The sequence below is a fragment of the Neomonachus schauinslandi genome, chromosome 14 (assembly GCF_002201575.2).
Source record: "Neomonachus schauinslandi chromosome 14, ASM220157v2, whole genome shotgun sequence".
Classification (NCBI taxonomy): Eukaryota; Metazoa; Chordata; class Mammalia; order Carnivora; family Phocidae; genus Neomonachus; species Neomonachus schauinslandi.
The window spans coordinates 80,838,248-80,861,039 of NC_058416.1; positions in this window are offsets into that span (position 1 = coordinate 80,838,248).

Consider the following 22,792-nt stretch of genomic DNA (forward strand, 5'->3'; position numbering starts at 1 on the left):
CACAGTCCCGAACAACAGAATTATCCAGCCCCAAGTATCAACAGTAGCGAAGTTGAGAAACCCTGGTCTAGGGTAAGTTCGAATATAGGTACAGACGTACAGATGGACAGGAACGGAGGTGTAGACAGCGGCATCAGGGTACACATAGGTAAGGGTGCAGGGCAGGTAGGATGAGGACATGAGCCTGGACACAGACGCGGGCGCCCATGCAAACATATATTGCATTCATTCCACAAGCAGGAAGAAAAAGCAAGCCTGGGCCTCGTTTCCAACAGCCAAGTCTTCCTGGGCATAAATCACCAGAGAAGTGAATGCAGACACTTCCTGATAAAGACCCAGCAGCTTCCAGCCTGCTCTGTGAGTGGGCCTCACCTGGTCACCCCCACCAGGGCCCCACGATGAGAGTCTATGTTCAAATCCCACCTCTCCCACTGATTTCCTGCGTAGTCTTTGGTCGGTTCCTTACTCTTGGGAGTCTTGGCTCCATACGGATGAAGCAGGCATCATAACTTCTACCTCACATGCTTGTGATTGTAATCAAGTAGGATCTCATGAGTAGTGGCCCACGCCTTGCCTGAAATCCAGGGACATGGGGACATTCAAGAAACTGCATCTGTTAGTCACACTATCATCACCATCACCTTCAAATACGAACGTGCACTTCAAGTATTTCTCCTTAATACCCAAAGGGGTTCTTTGCACTGGGGAAGCATGACTTAGGGGGACCAAGAGGCCACAGTGGGACTCTCCTTGCTTTCTTCTCGGCAGAGGCCCCAAGGAAACAGGGAACAGTAACTGAGCTCATCGAGGGGCCTCCTTGATGTATCCTCACCAGGGGAAGAAAAAAAAAATGATCTACTCCATTTGATAGCATCTGAGAAACCTGGTAAAATGAGTTTATGGGATATGACGATATCTTCAGGCTATGATACGCTCATGTTCTCCCCAAGTAGAGCTCAGTTCCGTGACACCATTAAGCTTCAGATGCAAAGAGTATTAGAAACTACATTCTCACTAAGAGGATAATAAAAGTCTCCAAGGGAGACCAATCCCACCCCTACCAACCCTGCCATGTACCCCTCCACCAGAGAAGGAGTATAACACTTTCAACTGGGTTTTGTTAAAGGAGGGGGATGGTATAATTAGTAAAATACTGAGGTAAGGAAAAGGATCCTAGTTTCTCTCTTATGTCAGGACTTCTCAGAGCTTCATTTTGTTACTTATACAATTGGACTCTCCAAAAGAAAAATATAATACCCAGGGTCCCAGTTAAGGAAAGAAGGAAGTAAGGGAGGGAGGGAGGGAGGGAAGGAGGGAAGGAGGGAGGGAGGAAAGGAAACAAAGCTTTGGACAAATTGATCAAGGGCTTGTTTCTGGGCCAGTTCAGATTACCTTTCACAACCCATCTCACTTCCAGCACCAAGTTCATTACTTGCGACAAATCATGTTGCACCCCATGCTGACAGGAGCAAGGAAGAAGAGGCAAGCTAATGGGGAGGGTGTGCATGCGGAGATCTTCTGCCTCTTTCCTTCCCGTTACTTCCAGGTCAACAATTTAGCAATGCCTGCATGGCTCCTGTGTGCCAAGCCCTGAATGACAAGCCAGCGCTGCAGAAATAAACAAGACACAGCCCTCGTGTCCAGGAAACTCTAGTCAGAGACAGACAAATAAAGATATCTCAATATAGGCTGGATACTGTCGCGAGGTGGGGAGGGGAAAGCTCCCTGGAGAAGAAGATGCCCAGGATGTCTGGAAAGGGGGAGGAGGGCACTGGGAGTTTATGAGAAAAATACCCAAGCCCACACCCAAAGCTCTTCTAGTTTTCGGGCTGACAAGTCATGCCACCTTGATGGCCCTCCCCTGACTGTATCTGCCGCTGCCCCTTCTGTTTGGCCTTCCGAAAGCCACATGGTTACATTTCGCTACAGAACAGCGATCAGTGGAAATAATTGACATAGATTAAGCTATGGGCAGGGTGTATAGATCATGGGCCCAGATCTAATTCCTGCCTGGTCCACTCAATTACACAGGAGCTCCTTACTGGAGAAGCAGGTGTACTTACTGTAAATAAGTTCAACTTTGGGCATGGATGTCATTGGGTAACTGCATTTGCTATGCTTGGGTGATACATAAGGAAACCATCAGCAGGATGATTGTTGAGTTTACAGAGACATGGCTAGCCTCTCCTGACAGCCTGGCATCTAAGTGACCTAAGGATGCACTCATTAAGAAAACCAGCTTAGTGTTCACTTGATTCACATTCTTAAATCTTAAATTGGTAGGGAAATAGGCAAGAATAAATAAGTGATTGCCTCCACCAGCTAGGCTCCAAGACAGGCACTGGCAGGCTTACAATGACTGAGATGGGCAAGTAGAACAGAAGTTTGGGGTTAGGAGTAATATTAAGTGCTGTTCAGAAGAATGTTTACCAGCTGTGCAACCTTATACCAGTGACTTAACCTCTCTGAGCCTCACTTTCTATATCTGCCAATGGGGCTAATCATTCATTCCTACATCACAGAGACATTCTGGGTCTGGAATAGGAGGATAAATGTAAAATCTTTTGTATTTTTCACAGTGCAGTGCATATGCAAGTTATTATGTTGAGCAAAACTTGGGAGAGGTGGTGAAAGCAGGGAGATTTGGCCAGATTCGGTTATGAGACCATAAGAAGAAAAACAACATCAAAATTATTCTGACCAAGAGCACAGACTTCCAGTTACAAGATGAATAAGTTTCTGGGGATAGAACACACAGCATGGTGATTATAGTGAATAACATTATACTACAGATCTTAAATGTTCTCAACACACACACACACAGTCACAGTGATTACGTGATGCAGGTTAAATCACTTCCCCAAGGTTTTTAAACTAGTAAGTAGCAAGCTAAGATGTGAATCCTGATTGACTGGGACTGCAAATCTGTGCTATGCCATCTACCATTTCCTTCCCTGCGTTGGTCAACTTGCAAGAATCAGAAGGGAATAGACCATTAAAAAAATATGATATATGCACACAATGGAATATTCATCAGCCTTAAAAAAAAAAAAGAAGGATATCCTGCCATATGCAACAACACAGATGAATGTGGAGGACACTAGTTTTGGTAAAATAAACCAGTCGCAGAAGGACAAATACTGCATGATTCCACTTATATGAAATATTTAAAATCACCACACTCATAGAACCGGATGGTGAAATGATGGTTGCCAGGGGCTGGGGGATGAGAGGGAGAAAGCAGGGGGGGGGTTGCTGTTCAATGGGCATGAAGTTTCAGTTATGCAAGATGAGTAAGTTCTAGAGATCTGCTGTAACCCATCTGTACCGAGAGTCAACAGTATCAGCTCAGACACTTAAAATGATGTTAAATGTCATGTTGAACGTTCTTCCCCCAATTAAAAAAAAAAAAAGAAGGGAGAATTTAGTCTCCCAAAAGACTAAAAGGTTGAAGTCTCGTGGCAAAATACTGTACTCTACTAATTCTTAATACCTTCAACTGTTACATGGGGATAAAAGAGTAATAACCTTATAGTGTTATCTGGGAAATGAATGACCTAACCCACGCAAAGTGTTTGGCACGGTGCCTGGAACGTACTAACAGCCCAATTAACTTTTGTTGTTATTGTTTTGATTATCAGCAGCAGCATCATGCCATGACTCTGGTGCCCAGATAAGCTGCCAAGAATTGATGCTCTCCTATCATTTCCTCCCCTGCCCAGCAGCCCCCTCCAGCCAGCGAACGCCAAATGGCTGCCAGGCAAGCCAGGATCTCCAACCCCACTTGGAAAGAAGGAATATTCAATAAACTTCACAATCTAATAAAACGTTCAAGGGACCTGAGGGGTTTGAAAACTCTTCAAACCGAAAATCATAAAAACAAGTTATTTTATCATATCTAGCAACAGTCCAGCTATAATGTCAACCAGGTTCTTGTTCTTAGAAAGAACAAAGCTTGAGTCAAGTTTTGGCAGGTTTTCCGAGCCGATCTGGAGAGATACGTGGGCAGATAGATGATACCACAGTACGACACATTCCCTTCACATTTGATTTTTTGCACCAGGATCATAGAGAGGGTAATTTTTCAGAAATACTGGAGGGCTTCATCAATTTTCCTAAGGGCCTCTCTTAATCCTTTGATACACAAATCATTCTTGCTCGAAGCACCTGTCGCGTCAACTGGCTGACTACCACATTCCCATCCATCAAACGCTTTGCTTGTAATTAGAGCCGCTCTCCAGCAAAATTTTCATCCTGCATCTTTTGTGAGATTTGCAGTTCCACTTTGTGATCCATTTGCATCCTATTTGCAAAGGTCTGTCGGCAGCCCACAGCATCTGGCAATCTATGAAGGAGTGTCCAACAAGGGGGGTTGATGCACTGGTGGGTCATTGCACTTGTGGGAAGTGGGGTGGGATGTCTGGGGAGGGAATATGTGAATACACGATGAGTTTATTGGTCATTATTTTTATATCATGACCACCTTTGCTTCCCTACACAACTGTACAACGAAGGGGCCCAGACCATGACTTTCCAATTAATGGGATCTCCCAAATTTTGTTTCTAGCCCTTGAATGCACAGGATACTATGAGGTGTCTGCAACAATTGATCCTCTTGGCTTGAGCTAGATGAAATGAGTTTCTGTCCACAAAAACAAGTATTTCTTGGCTAAACCCTCCAGACACTTAAGCTCTCCACCTAATTTTTTTGTTGTTTCATATGAATTATTTAGTTCAGACTTGCCATAATTACGTAAATGTCAAAAAATTGGGTTTGGTAAGATCCTCAGTAATCATTTCTAATAGTTGCACAGCACGGACCATGAAACAAAGGGCATTTATAGGCCTGGGGTTCTTCAGTACACAAAAAATTGTTATCCGATGCTAACGTGGTAATGAGGTTATATCTGGAAGCAAAAAGCCATTTATAATATAAAAAAATTCATAAGTGAGTGGTCACTGGTAAATTAATTTTCATTCCCATTCAAACCTCATTCCCCACATAATCAACTCATTTGGTGAGCTGGAGCAAAGTCATATCGTGTCTCTTGCTCTCAGTTGCCTCATCTGTAAACTGAAGACAAAATGAGCCCAAAGTGAAGATCTGCACATTTGCTGAAATGAAAAATGGAAAAGCTTTTCAATCAGCTCACAGAAGTCCAAAGAGAGGTATCTGCAAGCTGAATCAGATGGCTATCCCCCCATGATGGTTCTCCTCTTCGGCAGTATTGCTAGGACCATCATATTTTAGCTGGGCTGCGCTTTCCAGCTTCCCTTGTAGCTAGGTGGGAATATACTGACATGGCGATGATGTTCTGGCCAGCAAGGCAGGGAAAAATACCTGCAGTTTCCAGGTCGTGCCCTTAGAGAGAAGGGGCATTTCCTTCCAGACTTGGCAGTGACCAAGACTTGGCGCTGAAATGCCCAGGAAAGTGTCAAACAATGAAAACACCCTAAGGATGAGGAAGAAAAAAAAAAAAGAAGAAGAAGAAACCTGACTCCTGGGAACTCCAAGGCTTAGAGGTACCATACCAGCCAGCATCTTACCTGCCACAGGAGTATGTGTCTATCTCACTGAAGCTACCATTATTCAGAGTTGGGTCTCTGGCAGCTGAACCATATCCTACCTAAGATAGGGTCATTTTTCTCTTACCTGCCACACAATTAAACACACCCTCCGTATGCAACCCCCATGTGCAAAAGAAATAAACGGGAGGTAACACTGAGGAGTGGCTAACAATGTGGGTTCTGAAGTTGGAGTAACTTTGGCCAAATCCAGCTCTACCACTTTCTGACAATGTGCTAAGTGAATGTGATCTAACCTATCTAAACCTTGGATTGCTAATGTATAAATTGGGTGTGATAAGAATAGCTACTTCAGGGGATCGATATAAGGTTTAGTGATTATAAGGTTTGATGGAACAACGCATGGGAAACTCTTAGCGTGTTAACATACCAAACATTCAGTAAATGTCATTTCTTGTTATTACAGGGAAAGGCGTTTCCAGGGCTGGAAGAAGCCGCAATGCTAAGTTCAGTTTGGGGATCTAAAGCGAAAGCGATGCCACTGGGAACTCACTCATCCAACCTTTTTCATCCACTAAGCGGATTTCCTTCTGAAATGGGAACCTGATTTCCCTTTGGCAAGTTCCCAAAGTATGAAAAAAAAAATTGGAAGACCATGATCTCTGATTCAGTTTTGGTTTGGGAGATGGGGTGTCAAGGCTATGGGTAGTGCCAGGCAATAGTCGGCACCCACATCTTTCCAAGAGAGCAAGGGACTGTGCAGATCCACTCGTGCCAGCCATGTACCTGCTCCAAATCACAGAGAACTACATTTCCCAAGCTCCTTTGCCTTCTGGCTTCCTGGTAGGCTCAGCCAATGGGAGGCCCTGGTGGAAGACTGGAAGGAGGGAAAAGGGAGCAGCCAGGGATATTTCACACTCCACCCACCCACCCTACTTCGGCAGCTTCTCCATGACATTGGTTCCACTTGGAGGTCCTGGCATTGGCCCCGGAAATACAAGCTCCTCTTTTTATCCCTTTTCCCTAAGGATAGTACTGATCTCCTACTATTGGCGATCACTGAGTTGTCTCACTTCCCCCGTTTGCCTCCTTGGCTCTTCCATCACCTATGGATTCAACTCCCTGCATTAAATTCTCTCTGCTTGAAGGACCTTTAATGGTGTCTGCTTTCAGTCCAGACCCTGAGAGATTTAACATGGCGGCTCCAGTGCCCAATACACTGCCTTATATGCGCAGGGCCCTCAACACACGTGTCGCATGAATGGATACTTGGAGCAGGAAGATGCTAAAATAATTCCTCTGAACTCCACCATCTGCCCACTCTGAGGAACTGGGAGGCTGAACATGCCCCTTACAGGATACTTGCCTCACAAAGGCTCTCCGCTGGCTGAACCACCTTATATACTAACACATCCATCTTTCAAAACTCCATTTTTAGTCTGGTTCCCCCAAAGTAGTGAACCCCAAGCCCTCAGATCCTGAACTCCCAAAGGCAATGAAGACTTTCTTCTGGAGACCTTCCTGTTATAGATGATCCAGCTGAGAGCGGGACAGATGAGGGAGACAGAAGAGAAGAGGTGTAGAGAAGAACACAACTCCTCTGAGAAGCTATTTATCTCCAGACAGCCAGGGCACTGCTTGGGATCAGCACAGTGCTTTCAATATTTGTAAATATCTGTTTTGTCCAAGAGTCCTCTCCCATGGAAACAGCTTATAAACCAAGCTGCCTGAGTTTATTCCTCAGGCCAAGGCACATTCCAGGGTCTGATCACGTTGCTGTTTTATTACAGAAAAGGACAGAGAGAGAGCAAGGGGTTTAGAAAGGTGACAGGGGACTCAGGGTAGAGAGCAGGAAAGTTAGTCTTCCAGGTTGAGGGGTCTTGTTATAGAACCAGCAAACTAGAAAGGAAAATTAAAATTAGTATCAGCTCTCTGCCCAGCACAGGAACTGCCCTCTTGACATGGAGTTCCAAATTCTTTAGGCACATCTGGCTAAGCAAGCGGCCACTTTACCAAGTCACCAAACAAAACCTGGAAGTAGTACGTAGATGGGAAAGGACCTAACTCTCTCCAAGAGGAAGAAGGTTTCCCAGGTGATGTCAATGCCACCGACCTCCATGGACCACAGTATGAGTGGTGGAATGATGTTTTCTTTTCTTTTAAGATTTTATCCATTTATTTGACAGAAAAAGAGAGTATAAGCAGGGGGAGTGGCAGGGAGAGGGAGAAGCAGGCTCCCGCATTAGCAGAGAACCCGACGAGGGGTTTGATCCCAGGACTCTGGGATTATGACCTGAGCCAAAGGCAGTCGCTTAACCCACTGAGCCACCCAGGCATCCCTGAAATGATGTTTTCATCTCTTGCTTGTGTTTGACAATTAAGAAGCCCAGGACCCAGGCAGTGAGGAGTTTCCATCCAGTCATAACTAATACACGTCCACAGTAGGAAATGGGTTCAACCTATGTTCCACTGAAGTATGCCACCTGCTCAAGACAATCCATTTCCTCTCAATGCTGAGATGTGTGCCCTGAAGTCTATCCTGGAGATGATCTCACTTGCCTTATTAACTATTCGAATTCAATTTTTTTTTTTCATTTCTTCTAAACCAACAAGCCCACATCACTTTTTTGTGAGGACATTATGTCTTGAAACATAGATTTTTTAAGTCTTGGGGGTGAATTTGAAGTTCAACCACCCCTATAATGATAACATTTGCTATGTACCAGGCACTTACTATGTACTGTGTGCAGTGTTCTAAGTAATTTACCTATTTTTATTTCATATGGTAGCCTTTTTTAAAAAAGATTTACCCATTTATGAGAGAGAGCAGGGAGAGGGACAGAGGCAGAGGGAGGGGGAGAGAATCCTCATGCAGACGCCCCACTGAACGCAGAGCCCGATGCGGGGCTTGACCCGAAGACCTTGAGATCATGACCTGAGCTGAAACCGAAGTCAGGCGCTCAACTGCCTGAACCACCTATATGGCGCCCCTCATATGGTAGCCTTGACCAAAGTATTCCCCAGAATGTTAATCTCACAGTATACTCCATAAATGAAAAATACAGTGATCCGAAAGAATTTGCAGGAATGTGGACTTCTAAATCCTTCTCAGGGGGAAAAAATCAAAATGCATGATAGACCCTGGAAGTCCTGCAGTTACAAAAACTGTTGCATTTTTGGGTGCCTGGGTGGCTCAGTCAGTTAAACATCTGCCTTCAGCTCAGGTCATGATCCCAGGGTCCTGCGATCGAGTCCCGCATCGGGCTTCCTGCTCAGTGGGGAGTCTGCTTCTCCCTCTCCCTCTCCCTCTGTACTACCTCGCTCTCTCTCTCTCTCTTAAATGAATAGATAAAATCTTAAAAAAAAAAAAAAAAGAAAGAAAGAAAACCATTGCATTTTTTAACAGGGTGTTTCCCAAACATCTCTGTCCATGGAATCCTGTTTCTAAAATCCAATTAGCATCCTGCCCCCATTCTGATCACCCAGAAAGCTCAGTCTCATATTAATATTTAATCAAGATGGAGAAAGCCTCCCGTATCTTAGAAAGAGTTTTCAACAATTGTTGAAATTAGAATTGCTAGCGAGGAGCTCCTTAACACCTTCTTAACTGGAAAAATGATGGTTTAAAAAAAATGATGGGTAAAATGAGAATTACCCATTTTGCTAAGAGATTTAAGACTCTCTCAATGAAATTTCCAAGTGGATATGTGGAATATCTTCAAAGACATCTCTAACTCCTCACCCTAACCCAAATGAGCCTCAGAGGCGTTATAACCGATATTTAAACAACTACAAAAGTGAAGGTTGACCCTGACCGTCCTTCCCCACGTCCGTTCGAGATGTTATCTGCCAGGAGTAAACAGGCCCGTCCCTGAAGTCTTGGCCACCCCTGTGTGATGTCAACCAGCTGCCTGGAGCCCCTTGCTGCAGGCCAATCCTCCTTCTACTGCACCCACTTAGCCCAAGTTGGGCTTCCTGGTGGGGGGACTTCTCTTTGAAGTTCAAGGGAGCACTGTGTATGGTATGTGTGGGAAGAAAACCCAAGATTCATCCTTCATGGAGACATCTTTCCCACGAGAACTGAATCTTTCAGGAAGAGGAGGTATCATTTAGCACCTCAAATAATAAAAACAAGAGCAATGATAACCTACCCGACATTTATAAAGCACTTGCTAGTGTCAAACGTAGGACCAAAGACTGTCTTGTCTAAGGGCTTACAGACGGGGAAATGGAAACTAAGCAAGTTCAGTGACTTGCCCAAGATCACGCACAACGCAGGTGAGTGCCGGAGTGAGGCTTTAGCTGGTTCAAGACAGATTTCTTAGTTCCAAAAGTGGGACGAGAGCAGGATTGTTTGCCAAGCACAGGGCCAAGAATGGGTTGTCCAAGAGTTGTCCTGACCCTGGAGAACACAGACGGGGCAGGGATGAGCCGAAGCAAGGCGAGCCACAATGCTCTCACGTCTCCAAGCAGGCGAGGGAGGCACGGGCTGAGGGCAGGGCGGCGGGGGCTGTGTCCTGGCAGCCCCAAGTCCCCCATGGATGGTCACCTCCCTTCATGTGCTCAGGGGTGGGAAAGCCAGACTTTGCGGGTGGAGCGGGGAAGACACACAGTACAAGGACAGGACCTGTAAGCTAGCACAGTGGCTCCCCAAAATAGTGCAAGGACAGCCACACGCATCCTCCACCAGCTGTCCACGGAACCATCTTCCCTGATTACCAACTCCATGCTACCTGAACTCATAGCTGCTGCCCTGCTCTTCCAAACACGAGGACACGTTTGCATAAAACAAATATGGTGAAAGAACTTTGCCAGCAACTAAGATGATGGGGGGCAGGGGCCGTGGGAGGCAGGGGGAGGGAAGGGTATTCCAGCGACTCGGAGGGTGACCCTGAATCTAAGAAATGCCTCCACCTGGGAATTTCTCCCCTGGGAATTTTTCAATATTCCAGCAAAGTTCTCCTTTTGTGGGACTCTGGCACTATTCTCCCCAAAGCCTCGTGGTTTCCAAACCCTAAACTCATTTCACTCCATTCCAAATACCCGGAGGGGCTGCTGAAGATAGTGCTGAAGAGATCAGATGACGGGGGTTCAAGTCCCCGCTCTTCTAGTAACCCCTGTATGACTTGGGCAAGTTCTTTACCTCTGAGCCTCAGTTTGCTTATCTCTAAAAGTGGGGACAAAATAGAACCTACCCCCAGGTTTGCTCTGAAGATGAAAGGAGCACGTTGGCATAAGAGAAACCCTCTGGAAGAACCAGTTGCTGTTAGCTAAACCCCCATGACACTAAGCTGTTGATAGATGAAGATTTTCTGTGAATGGGGAGAAAAGGAGATGAAAGGAAACCAGAGGGAATAAAAGAATGAAAAGAAATGGGGAGAGAAAAGGAGAAATCCGCCCACCCCCAGCCTTTGGGGGCTGCTTCAAAACTGAGACACAGAATGAAAACCCACAAGTAACTGGACTGTCACTGTTCGTCCCACTCCCAGCCGCTTCCCTGGGTCTTCTCCATCCCCCCTCCCAACAGCCACAGAAAACCCATTTCTGGACTGATGGCACAAAAGAAAGTGCCCTTGATGGAGAGTCGAAGACCTTAGGCAAGTTTTCTTTCCTTTGAAAGCGTCACCATTTCCCCTCAACTGAGAAACTGTTAAAAGAAGCAAGAGAAGGAGAAAGGAAAAGGGGGAGAAGGTGGAGGCAGAGGAGGAGGGAGGGAGAGAGGAGAAAAAGAAGAAAAGGAAGAAGGGAAGAAGATAATAAGGAGATAAACGGAGGGAGGGAGGGATGATGGAGAGAAGGAGGGATGGGGAGGGAGGGAGGAATAGAAGAGTTGAAGGAGGAAGGGAGGGAGAGTGGGGGGGGGGGGGAAGGGGGAGGGGGGGGGGGGGGGGATGAAAGAGGAGGATGGGAGGGAGGAATGGGGGACGGAGGGATAGAGAAGAGGGGAAAGAGGGAGAGAAGGTGGATCTGCAAACTGTATCTACCCTGAAACATTCAGGAAAGGGTCAGGCCCCCGGGCCCCAGTCCCCCTACCACTGCTTTAACCAAAGCCTTCCCCTTTTGCCTCTAATTAATGTATTCGAATCCGTGCAGATTTTATTAGTAGAGAACAAAAATTTTCTCCAAAAGACAAACAAATAGAAAGCAGAACAACAACAAGGAGACCGTTCGAAAGCTCCTTGATTCTGTCTTAGAGGGCTTCTTTTGGTTCTGAAGAGGGTGCATAGTGGTTAGAGAACAAGCTTAGCAACTAGACAGACTCGGAGTTCAAATCTTGGTTCAGCCACTTAGAAGCAATGTGACCTTGGGCAAGTCACTTAACTTCACTAAACCCAGTTTTCACGTCTCCAATGTGGGAAGAATAAGGTTACTCACTCACTGGGCTGCAGGGGAAGGAGGTGGCGCCAGGGAAGCACTTGGCCTAGGACTTGGCCCGTGATAAGTGCCCATAATGGGCGGCTGCTGGTAACGGTAGGATGTTTGACACGCACCCCCCAGTGCATGGGATAAAACACACACACACTCCCTTCCCAACCAGGTGTAAGTCCCTGGGCCCCCTGCCTGGAAAGCTAGCACGCACGGGCACAGGACTTTGCCCCAAGTGATGCTGTGGCCAGGAGCAGACCACCCACTAGGAACCAAGCTCCTCCCGAACACCCCATGTTGACCCACTGCCAGGTTCTGCTTCTTCTCTCTTTTCTTAAACATCGTGCACTATCTTAATGCTACATGAAAGCTACAAGATGTTATCCAGCATGCAATTTTAAAATCCCTTAGAGCAGCCGAATCCCTTCCTAAACTGGAGGGTCCTCAGCTTGAACTGTGGACAGGGTCTTGGAGCCCTTCCCCATCATCGCTGAAGCCAGTGCGGGGAAGGCTGGTAGACACCCACAGGCTGGAGTCGAGACGGGAACACGCTGAGGGAGGGGAGGGACTTGTCCAGGGCCTCATAAAAAGTTAGAATATTCCCATGCCGGCCACTTTAACCCCCAGCATGGTTGGGCCACTGCAAGCCAAGCCAAGCTTGTGAGCCTGGGGGGGACTGTCTAAGCATCTGGACCCCTCCTTGAAGGGGAAGGGGGGAGGAGGTAAGGTTTCTGCTTCACGGCCTCACAGGTCCTGTTTTTGGACACACCATTATGGCCTTTCACGCCCACTCCGCATCACAGGTGCGTCATATCTGACGCGCCCGAGGAGCATGAGGATGACCTGGGTGACCACAGGAGGAAGGAGCAATCGGAGCTGAGTCAGGCAGTCTCCAGGGACCAGAATGAGATTGGATGGGACAAGAGCCATGAGTCAGCCCCTCGGAGGCAGCCTCCCTGGGGGATGGGCACACGGGTGAAGCGCTCACAAAGGCCTCCCCTTGCCTCCAGCCATGAGGAAATGAGGAGCGGGAACCTTCGGCCTGCCCTGGCAGCCTGAGCCTCAGGTTTAAGGCATCGGGGTGCAGGACAACTCTGGCAGGCAAAAGGAATGCAGCATGCTGAGGCTGACCTTGACTTTGACGCCAGTGGGATCCAAGTTTCCTAATCCTGATACAGCTGCTATTTGGCTGTGGAACAAAGTCAGTTCCCCCCTCTGGACATCCAATTCTTCATCTGTGAAATGGGACAGCGTTATCTTCAGTGAGGGGTGACGGTGTGTAGCCCAGAAGCTTTATTGTGGATCCAGAAGTCAGATGACCCATTGACACAGACTCTGGCGACCTCACTTGCTAGCTGGGGAGCCTTTGGGAAGACCCTAAACTCGCTGTGGCTCAGTCTTCTCATCCCTAGCATCGCCCTGTGGTGGACATTCTGGGGACAAGCCCATACCCTGCCTATACCATTCCCATGCAGGCTACACCAAGGGCCTGCAAACGCAAATGCCTATGGTTCTTCCCCTGTGGGATTTCTTCAGCCCCCAGGATCCACTTGGCTGGCACGTGGGACAAGGCTGGGAATGCTAGATTAGGTTTAGTGTCCACTGTGATGGACAGGAGCTGACTCATCACTGCCCCAACTTCCTCACCCTCTGGGGAAACAACTCTGGGCACATTCTCTGCATTCTTCCCAGAGACCCTCATGAGGACTTCACTCCAGTGGCCCACAGTAGGGATCCTAACATGGTGGGGCAAGGGCGGTTAGCTTGAGTGGTTAGCTTCTTTTCCAGTGCTGCTTTCCTAGTTCTTGTGATGCATCCAGAGGTCTCACAGGTTAACCACTTCCACTCAGATTCCATCCAGGGGCCACTCACACCACCTCATCAAGTGTACATAAGGGTTCAGTGAATGAATACACCCAGAGTTCTTAGAACAGCATCTGCCACGCGGTCGGGTCGCGATAGAATCCATCTGATTGTCGTGAGGATCGAAATGAGTTGGCACGCGGCATGTATAAAGCACCTTAGCATGGTGCTGGGCACAAAATAAGCAGTAAACCAGGGCTATGTCATTTATCAGATGTGGAAACCGAGGCTCGGAAGGCTTAGGTAACCGAGGTTGCATTCAGTAATGGGTGGAGTTCGAATGAAAACCCCTGGTTGGTCCTGCTCCTCATATCTCTCTACAGGGGAAGGAGGGGGCGCCCAAACCACAGCCGTTAGGGCAAAGTGTGATGTCCACCCCTGAGACTCCCTCTCCTTTGTCTGCTGGGAAGCTAAGGGCCTGAACAAAGACAGCTTTGGAGCCTCAAGCCCTGCAGATAAGGGGCATGTAGAAACAAAGCTGTGTCTCTGAGTCTTGGCCATTGACCCTTCCCACAGCTATCCATCATCTTGAACGGGGATTTTATGCACCCTATATGCCAATCACCTCCTCAATTACCTCTCAGGAGGAGGGAGAGGCCCAGTGGCATCTGATGTCACATTTGATTTAGGATAAGTCACACTTACAAGGGCATCTGAGGTTAAAGAACAGGGAATTCTGGGCCTGTTTATAAATCAACAGGCTTGAGGTTTTCATTATTCACCTTCTAGAGCTTGGAGCTAACGTTATGACTCACTGGATCATAAAAGAGATCAAATAGCTTCTTGCTAATAATTCTTTCCCTGACCCATTCTCTGGCACATTTGGTTTGTAAACAGAGTTTTAATGGCATCCCTTGGACATAATAACATCATTTCTTTATAGCACCTTGGCTGCCTAGCCACTCTTGGCTGCAACCGGGTTTAGGTTTAAATCTCCCTCATTTGTGGGAGCTAATGTTGTTCGGTGTTTTAAGAACTACTTAGGGCCAGGGATATTGCCCCCTGAAAAGGTTGAAGCAGCCCCTTTTCAGAACACAGCCCTCTGGTAAGTCTGGCCCTGAAGCCACGGCCTTCACCCCGAACCATCCCCAGGACCCTGACCTCTGAGATTCCCCATCCCTGCCCCCAGCCTCCATTTGCAACGAAACTCCGTCCTGCCAGGGTCCTGGGTGACCTCAAAGCTGGTCTCGGAAAGTGTCGGCAATGTCAAATGAGCTCTTGGCGCCACATCTTGTTTTATGGGTAAGAAAGGATTGCTCATTAACTAACCATCTCGCAGAGATGCTCTGGGTTTGGAGGCACCAAGAGAAGGGCTTGGGATCGCAGAGCAGAGTCAGAGAGAGAAGGAGAAGAGAGAGTGGAGGGGTTATTAAGAGGATAGAAAACACCCCTCAGGACTGGTTTTCCTGAGCTCGTACCATGCCCGTTTAAGCCAGATCTCAGCACCCCTCGTTATGAGTTACTTGGTGTTTTTTTGTTTGTTTGATTGTTTAAATTAACTCACTTTACGCACTTTTACATGCTCGCCATAAATAAGAGGTAACCATAAAAATCAACACGGGTCTGCAATCCCCAATCCAAAACCCCAGGGCCAGATGTGTTTCAGAATTCAGAAATTTCCACACTTTTTAAATGGAACATGGTACATCCACCCCCCCAGGACTGCACCCAGGATTAAACACATTCATACTTCTGCAGCTTAAAAATCACATTAAGTTGGGTTTTAAAAAAGGCTATCAATAATCTCATGGCTGCTTGGGTTCATTATGGCTATCACATGGTTTATGAAAAAACAATCTATTCTCAGAGAATTATGGATTTTGGAATTTCACATAAGGGATTATAAACCTGCAAAGCAGGAGCAAAGCAGTATGATTATCATCCAGCTGGCTCTGCCTAAAGAAATGAGCCGGAGATGAGCATGTTTCAACATTCTAGAACCAACCAGCGCCTGTCTCTCTCCTAGATGCACCGGGAAGCAGTGGGAGAGAAAAAAAGACAGGATCTTGCTCAGGATGGATTTCAATGCTGTTTGATGGCAGAGGGGCCGTCTCAGTCCTGTCTGGGAATCCCAGTGGCATGTACCACATGCACACGATGGGACGATGCCCATCAATAAGAGAAGCTTAGTAGCACTAGCTAAACATCACCGTGTGTTCAAACTAAAGGGCCTTAACAAACCTTCTATTCCAGGGCTCAGCAGACTTTTTCTATAGAGGACTAGATAGTAAATGAAGCAATTCTCAACTCTTTTTTTTTCTTTAAGGTTTTATTTATTTATTTGACAGAGAGAGACACAGCGAGAGAGGGAACACAAGTGGGGGAGAGGGAAAAGCAGGCTTCCCACCGAGCAGGGAGCCTGATGCGGGGCTCGATCCCAGGACCCTGGGATCATGACCTGAGCCGAAGGCAGACGCTTAACGACTGAGCCACCCAGGTGCCCCGCAATTCTCAACTCTTGCAATGCAAAAGCAACCGTAGACAATATGTAAACCAATGGATGTGGCTATGTGCTAATAAAACTTTATTTCCACAAACAAGCTGGGGGCCATAACTCGTGGAGCCCTAATCTAACCCAGCCTTCAGGTTAACATGAAGGAATGAATGGAGAGAAAAAGTGATTTGCTCAAGGCAAATGAGCAGCAGAGCCAGAAACAGAAGCCAGGTCTTCTTTTTATGTTGAGAAGCTGGTAGTCTGAAGAAATAAAAAAGGAGAGGAAACCCCAGCTGCTGTCTTCAACCTTGGGAATCATCTTAAGGGGAAGACTCTAAGAAGTCAGTCCCCACATGCAAACAAGAAGCAGTAAGTTTAAAGACAGGAGGGGGTTATAAATGGACATTTTTAAAAAATCTACTCAGGGCCAAAGATAAAATGCATGAAAGGATAGCTGAGGAGATCTGTGAAGACTCCCTCTCTAGACATCTTGAATCGGAAAATCAGGCAACTGATCAGGCTAGAATTTTCCTGCCCCAAGTAAAGGTGGTCTCAAGCTTCCTTATGGCCATAGAGTAATCAGATCCATTGAGGGAGGGGTAAAAACCAGAGGGAATTTAGCCTAAAATACCCCAGCCGGGAAGACGTCATTTCTCCATTCCATCCAATTCAACAAACATGTATTGAGCACCAATGATGTCCCAGCCACTGTGCTGTCCCAGTCGGAGATATAAAAATGTAAGAACTATGGTCTCTCCCCATAAGAAATTTACAGTCAAGAAACGATATGACCAGCTTTCATTCTCAGAGAATAAGGTGCTACAGTGTACAGAAAGACTGGTTATGAACTTTCTTAAGAGAGAAGACACCCTTTGAAGGTGCCATGTTCACGGCAAAAAGAATAGAGACAGAAGAGGAAAGTGGGGGCAGTCCAAGGTCACTCTCCAATCAGAACTACATGGCCAAACCAGCTGTTGGTAGCCTCCATGACGTCCCCAAAGCATGGCCATGTCAACGGTGAAGGATGCATTACAGAGCCTCTTCCCTGGACTGACACGACAGAGAATCCTGTATCTGTCACGATCACCTGTTGGTGTGGGGTGTAAGGACCCCAGGAGAAGAGGCGTTCATGAGAAAGATGACTGAGGGGTAAAGAGAGGGAGATAAGCAGATAGGCAGACCACTGGTAGAGAAAGCATTGGAGGAGAAGAGAAAGAACAAAGAGGAGGGGACAGGAGAAGAGGAAGAGGGAGAAGGAGACAAAGGGAAAACCCAAGTGGACAGAGGGGGGAGTGATGTGGAGCACCAAAGTCATCTACTCCCATGGGGAAGGCACTGGAGGGCTTTAAGTAGGAGAGCAGGTTGATTCGATTTATATCGTAAGATCTCTCCATCTTTTCCAAAGAAGGAGGCAAAATGTGGCAAAATGAAAGCAGTTGTTGCCGTTGATGGTGGGCTGGGCTAGCCCAGGGCGAGGCAGGTAGAGACAGAAGAAAGGGGACAGAATCCAAGAAGCATGAGAAAGTCTGTCCTTGGACAGTGATGGGTTATGGGGGTCAAAAATGAGATCAGGCTTGTATCCCTGCTTCAGGATCCAGAAACTTGGTGTCTACCAGGATGGGAAGCACAGGGAACAAAGCTGGACTCATCAGGAGCAAAAGAAATCCCAGGAGCAGCCTCAGATGAGGAAGAAGACAAGAGGAGGGAGAAAAGGAGGCAAGCCACAGGGCACTTTAAGAGGCACCATTTCATGAAATCCTCTCGATGATCCTGCGTGGTCGGCATTATATCCCCATTTTACAGATATTTAAGAAAAGGGAACCTCAGGGAGGTTGAGCAGTTTGTCCAAGGGCACACACTTGTGGATCCAAATCATCTTCCTAACTCCAATGCCTGTGACTTTTTTCCTCTTTCAGAAATGCACAAACCGAAAGATACATGTATCTTGTGCCTTCAACATGGGGTACCCCATATGGGAGGGAGTGAGGTTGTGATCTGGGTCTGGCTATAAATGAATCCCAGATCCCTTTGGACACCAGATGGTAAACACCTGGCCCCTAGTTCTAAGGCCGGTCCTTGCCAAAAGGTGAGACCCCTGAAAATAGGGTCTAGAGGGGTCCCCTCTTTTATCATGCCAGGAAGACGAAAAAGAGAGTCTATTTTCAGGCTGCTGTGCGTTGCAGGGCCTGGCTGGCATTTGGGAAAATCAATCCTTCTGGAGGGAAATGAGGCAGGACAGCCAAGTTCCTAGAATTATATCCCTCGCACCTGGGAGCCTTCTGCCAAATGACCCCAGGGAAGAGTTAGTCCAATGAAAGACAGGTTCCTTCTCCAAGTAAAACTCACTTCTGGAGCACCATGAGTCCCCTGGAGGCCAAGAGGAGACACTCTTGAAGAGGCACAAGCAGGGAGAGGAAACCCAAGGTAACAAGGTTAATAACAGCTCACCTCCATGACACCTTTCATCTGGAGACCTCAAAGCGGTTTACTACCACCCAATTAATTTTCTCAACACCCACTACACCACCAGCCCCAAAGAAGATGTCATTAACATTTTTTTTATGAGCAAGGCAACTAACAGATTAGTTGGCTGGTTCAAAGCCACAAAACAGTTGTAAGGCAGAAGCCAAATTTGGGATGATTGCCTTTCTCTGATCACAAGGAGCTGGAGAGAAAAGATTCATTTGTAGGAGGGCTCTGATGACTACTCTCATTCATTCATTCACTCATTCATTCATTCGTTCATTCATTATTCATCCAACCATCCATCCACCCATCCATTCTTCCATCCACCCATCCATTTATTCATCCATCCATCCTCCCTTCCATTTATTCATTCATCCATCCATCCATCCTCCCACCCATCCACTCATTCATTCATCCGTTCATCCTCCCATGCATTCATTCATCCATCTCCATTCATCCATCCATTCATCCTTCCATCCGTCCACCCATTCATTCATCCTTTCGTCCATCCATCTCCATTCAGTCACTCATTTATTTAGCAACCATTAATTGACATCCTGCTAGGTGCCAGGCACTGTGCAAAGTGCTGGGGATTCAAACCATGACCAAGGCATAAAGACCTTATTACCCATCTGGTGACTCTCCAAATAATTTTTTTCACTATTGCAGGACTTTGCAGTTTACCAATATATTATCTTTTATAGATTCCATGAAATTGAGGGGGGACGGTTATTCCTATTCTGTAGCTGAAGAAAGACTTGGGCACCCCAGGCCACTTCTTAGCACTAAGGTCTGGATCCACTGTGCCTGGAGAGCTTCTACACTCTGCAGCATCCTTCTTGAGCTGATCCTCCCAGTCCCTGGGAAAATCCCCACGGTGCCTTGATTGGGTGGAAGGCTTTGCAAATCCTTATCCAGCCACAAAAACATCTTACCAGTGACCTTGAGCTGGCTAATGAAATAGCTAGACTGATGAAGATACTGGAGTGGACTTTCATGGGAGCATAAAAATAGAACTTTAGTTATACCAGAAAAATAGCAAGCCTGATGGAATGAACCAGGGCATTCAGATGTGTGAGTTAAATCTTCAAGTAAGGCTGGAAGGCAGATGAAGTCCTGAGCTGATTTGGAAATTGATTTTGTTTCTAACCTTGTTTCTGCTCTGATATGGGTAATGATGGTCCCTTTATCTAAAGATGCCTACCAACTTTCATAGGTGGACCTATTTTCCTCTGTCACTATCAGAGAATACCAAGACAGTACATGACACGAGAGTCTTCCTGCTCCCTCCAGCATTGTATGCCATTTAAAAGCAAGGAGGGCATCCCTTGATGACATCTTAATGGTCCAGCAAACCATGCATCCAAAGATGGCCATGGCAAACTCCTCTGTTAGACTGTGAGCTCCTTGGGGATGGAGCCATGTCTGTCTTGTTTAGCAAACAGGTTCTAATACAGTGCCGTCACATGGGAGGCACTCCCCCAATATTTGTTGAATGAATTAATCAATGGAAGTAGAGTCATGCATGCAAAGTCCGAATTCTCTAGGGAGAAAAGAATGAGTCCAGTGTCAGTATCTTCATTTATTTGAGTAGTAGAGTATCTAAGAAAACTAGCAGGCTTATGCTAACCAACCAATCCATCACCTTTCCCTTTTATATATGATAACCTGGAAGGGATGGTAACCAGGAAGGCACTTACTTGGTACAGAGGAGATAAAAGCAAGGAGGTACAGGTTGGGTGAAAATCAATGGCACTTGTCAACTCCCTCCACTATAGAGAGAAATATGCTACACTATGAACCAGAATAGCCCAGCCTGTTGGTCTGTCGTTCTTCTGGACATGCTGAAGATACCATTCATTCATTCATCCATCAATCCATCCATTCATCCACCAAACACTGATACCTACTTTTCCTATATTAGTGTGGACAATCTATCTTCTTCAAGTTTTTTTTTTTTTTTTAACCAAGACTCATTTCCTACTTTCATCTAGGTATTCAGTGAGCACAGAACTATGGGCTGAAGAGAAACATCCTGAGCAAGTCCTCATGAAGCTTAAAATATACAACAGCAAAGCAATTAAATCGCATTATTTCCTATTGAGTTGGAATGTTTCATGATCGAAAAATAAACGCAAAAAGAATTGGCTCCTGACAAACACTACCAAAGTCACATGACAAATGTTAACAGCAATAAATATATACCCTTGATAGGCTGTAATGGGAATGACAATTCATCTCTTATGTGGCCTTTCTGCCCCAAACACATAACTTCGGTCTAATCATAAGAAAATCATTTGAGATTCTCAATTGGGAGATAGTCCACAAACCCCAACTGAGAGATAGTCTACGAAATCGCTGACCAGAACTCCTCAAAACTGTCAAGGTCATCAAACCAACAACGAAAGTGTGGGAAACTGTCCAAGCCAAGAGGAGCCTCAAGAGACATGATGACTAATGTAATGTGTTCCCCCGGATGGGATCCTGGGACAGAAAAACGGACATTAGGTTAAAACAGTGAATCTGAATGAAGCATGGAACTTAGTGAGAATAATATACCCATACTGGTTCACTGATTGCAATAAAGGTACTACACCAACATGAGATGTGGATCGTAGGGGACACGGGGTGTGGGATATATGGTAACTCTCTGTACTATGTTCACAATCTTCTGTTAATCTAAAACTACTCTTAAATGCAAAGTTTCTTTAAAAAACAATCATCAGTGTAACTGAACAGTGTAAGGAAAAGAGAAGTAGAATGATTAAGGGGGAGGGTTTGTTTTTTCTAGGGGTGGGGGGCTTTTATTAGTTACACTCCCATACAGGTTGTGCTTTCTGAGACTGGATGGGCACAACTGTGTAAAATCTATTCGTCACCCATCTATTCCATGTACAGGTAGCTATGAAATCTTCCTGTTTCATGCCTGCTTGATGTCCAGGCTCATGGGACACCTGGAGAGAAGACTGTCACCATCCTTCCCACAGGAGCTAAACGCTATTGGGGCGAAGTCATTCTGTGGATCCTCAGCTCATCCTGTATATTCTCTTTCATTTACATCCATCAGCCCCAGCCACGGGCCACGGAACAGTGGAATCATGGCTCTTGACATGGAAGGACAGCCCACCAACAAGGAATGAGGCAACATTCCCCTCCCAATCCACTCCGTTTGCTGTCATAAGTCCCACCTGATGTTGGGGTATTGCCTGCCCTGGTAAATATTTTCTGAGTCACTGATCACCGTGGAGACTGCCGAGTGGGAAATACGGGGAATCCTAAATTAGGCACAGCAAATGTCTCTGCCTTAATAACCCTTGGCACTTTCCTGGCACCTTTCATCCAAGGCATCTCAAAGAACTTGTCCAAACGTTAATTAATCTGGCCCACCTCACACTGGCTATTATTAAGCCCATTTAACAGATGAAGAAACAGACATGAAGTGATGATGCCAACTGAGCTATGAGTCAGAGGTTCCAGCTCTAACTCGATGGCTGGCTCTGGGAGGAAGAGAAGCCCATGAGGGGGGCATCCTCATACCCAGTAATCAGTCATTTTGCTTCGAGTTGCTTGGCAATCTGGAGAGTCCAATGTAGGCCACAGGGGAACAAAGAGGCTTTGCAGTCACACAGATCTGGGTTTTGTGTTTGGGGCTGGGCTGCTCACATGCTGTGTGACCACAGGTGTGCCTCAGTTTCCCCGGGTGTGAAATGAAGAGCAGAAATTACCTTACAGAGCACCGGCGGGGAGGGGCGGGGGTGGAATTTAGAGGGGAGCATCGGGACAGCCAACCAAGGACAAGAGAGAACTGAGATTACTGCTGGAATTCAATGTCTGGGAGCCTCACTTGAGCCTAAAGGGTGAGGCCGAGGGACAGAGAGACGCACTGTCTGTCGCTGACACAAGGTCTGCAGTGTGGGGAGCTAAGCGGTAACTATGAGGAACCCAGTTTGGAGGATGTCAGGTCAGCTTTGATCGAGCCTCCAGCCATTGGTAAAGAGGAAGAGTCCGGGAATGATGGTGCCCCAAGGAGATTTCCTAAGGGGAGCTGTTGGGAAAGAGGACACTCCCAGAGAAGAAGGGGATCTTGATTCTGTACCAATTCTCACACACACCTCTAATGCACGGATCTGTGGGTGC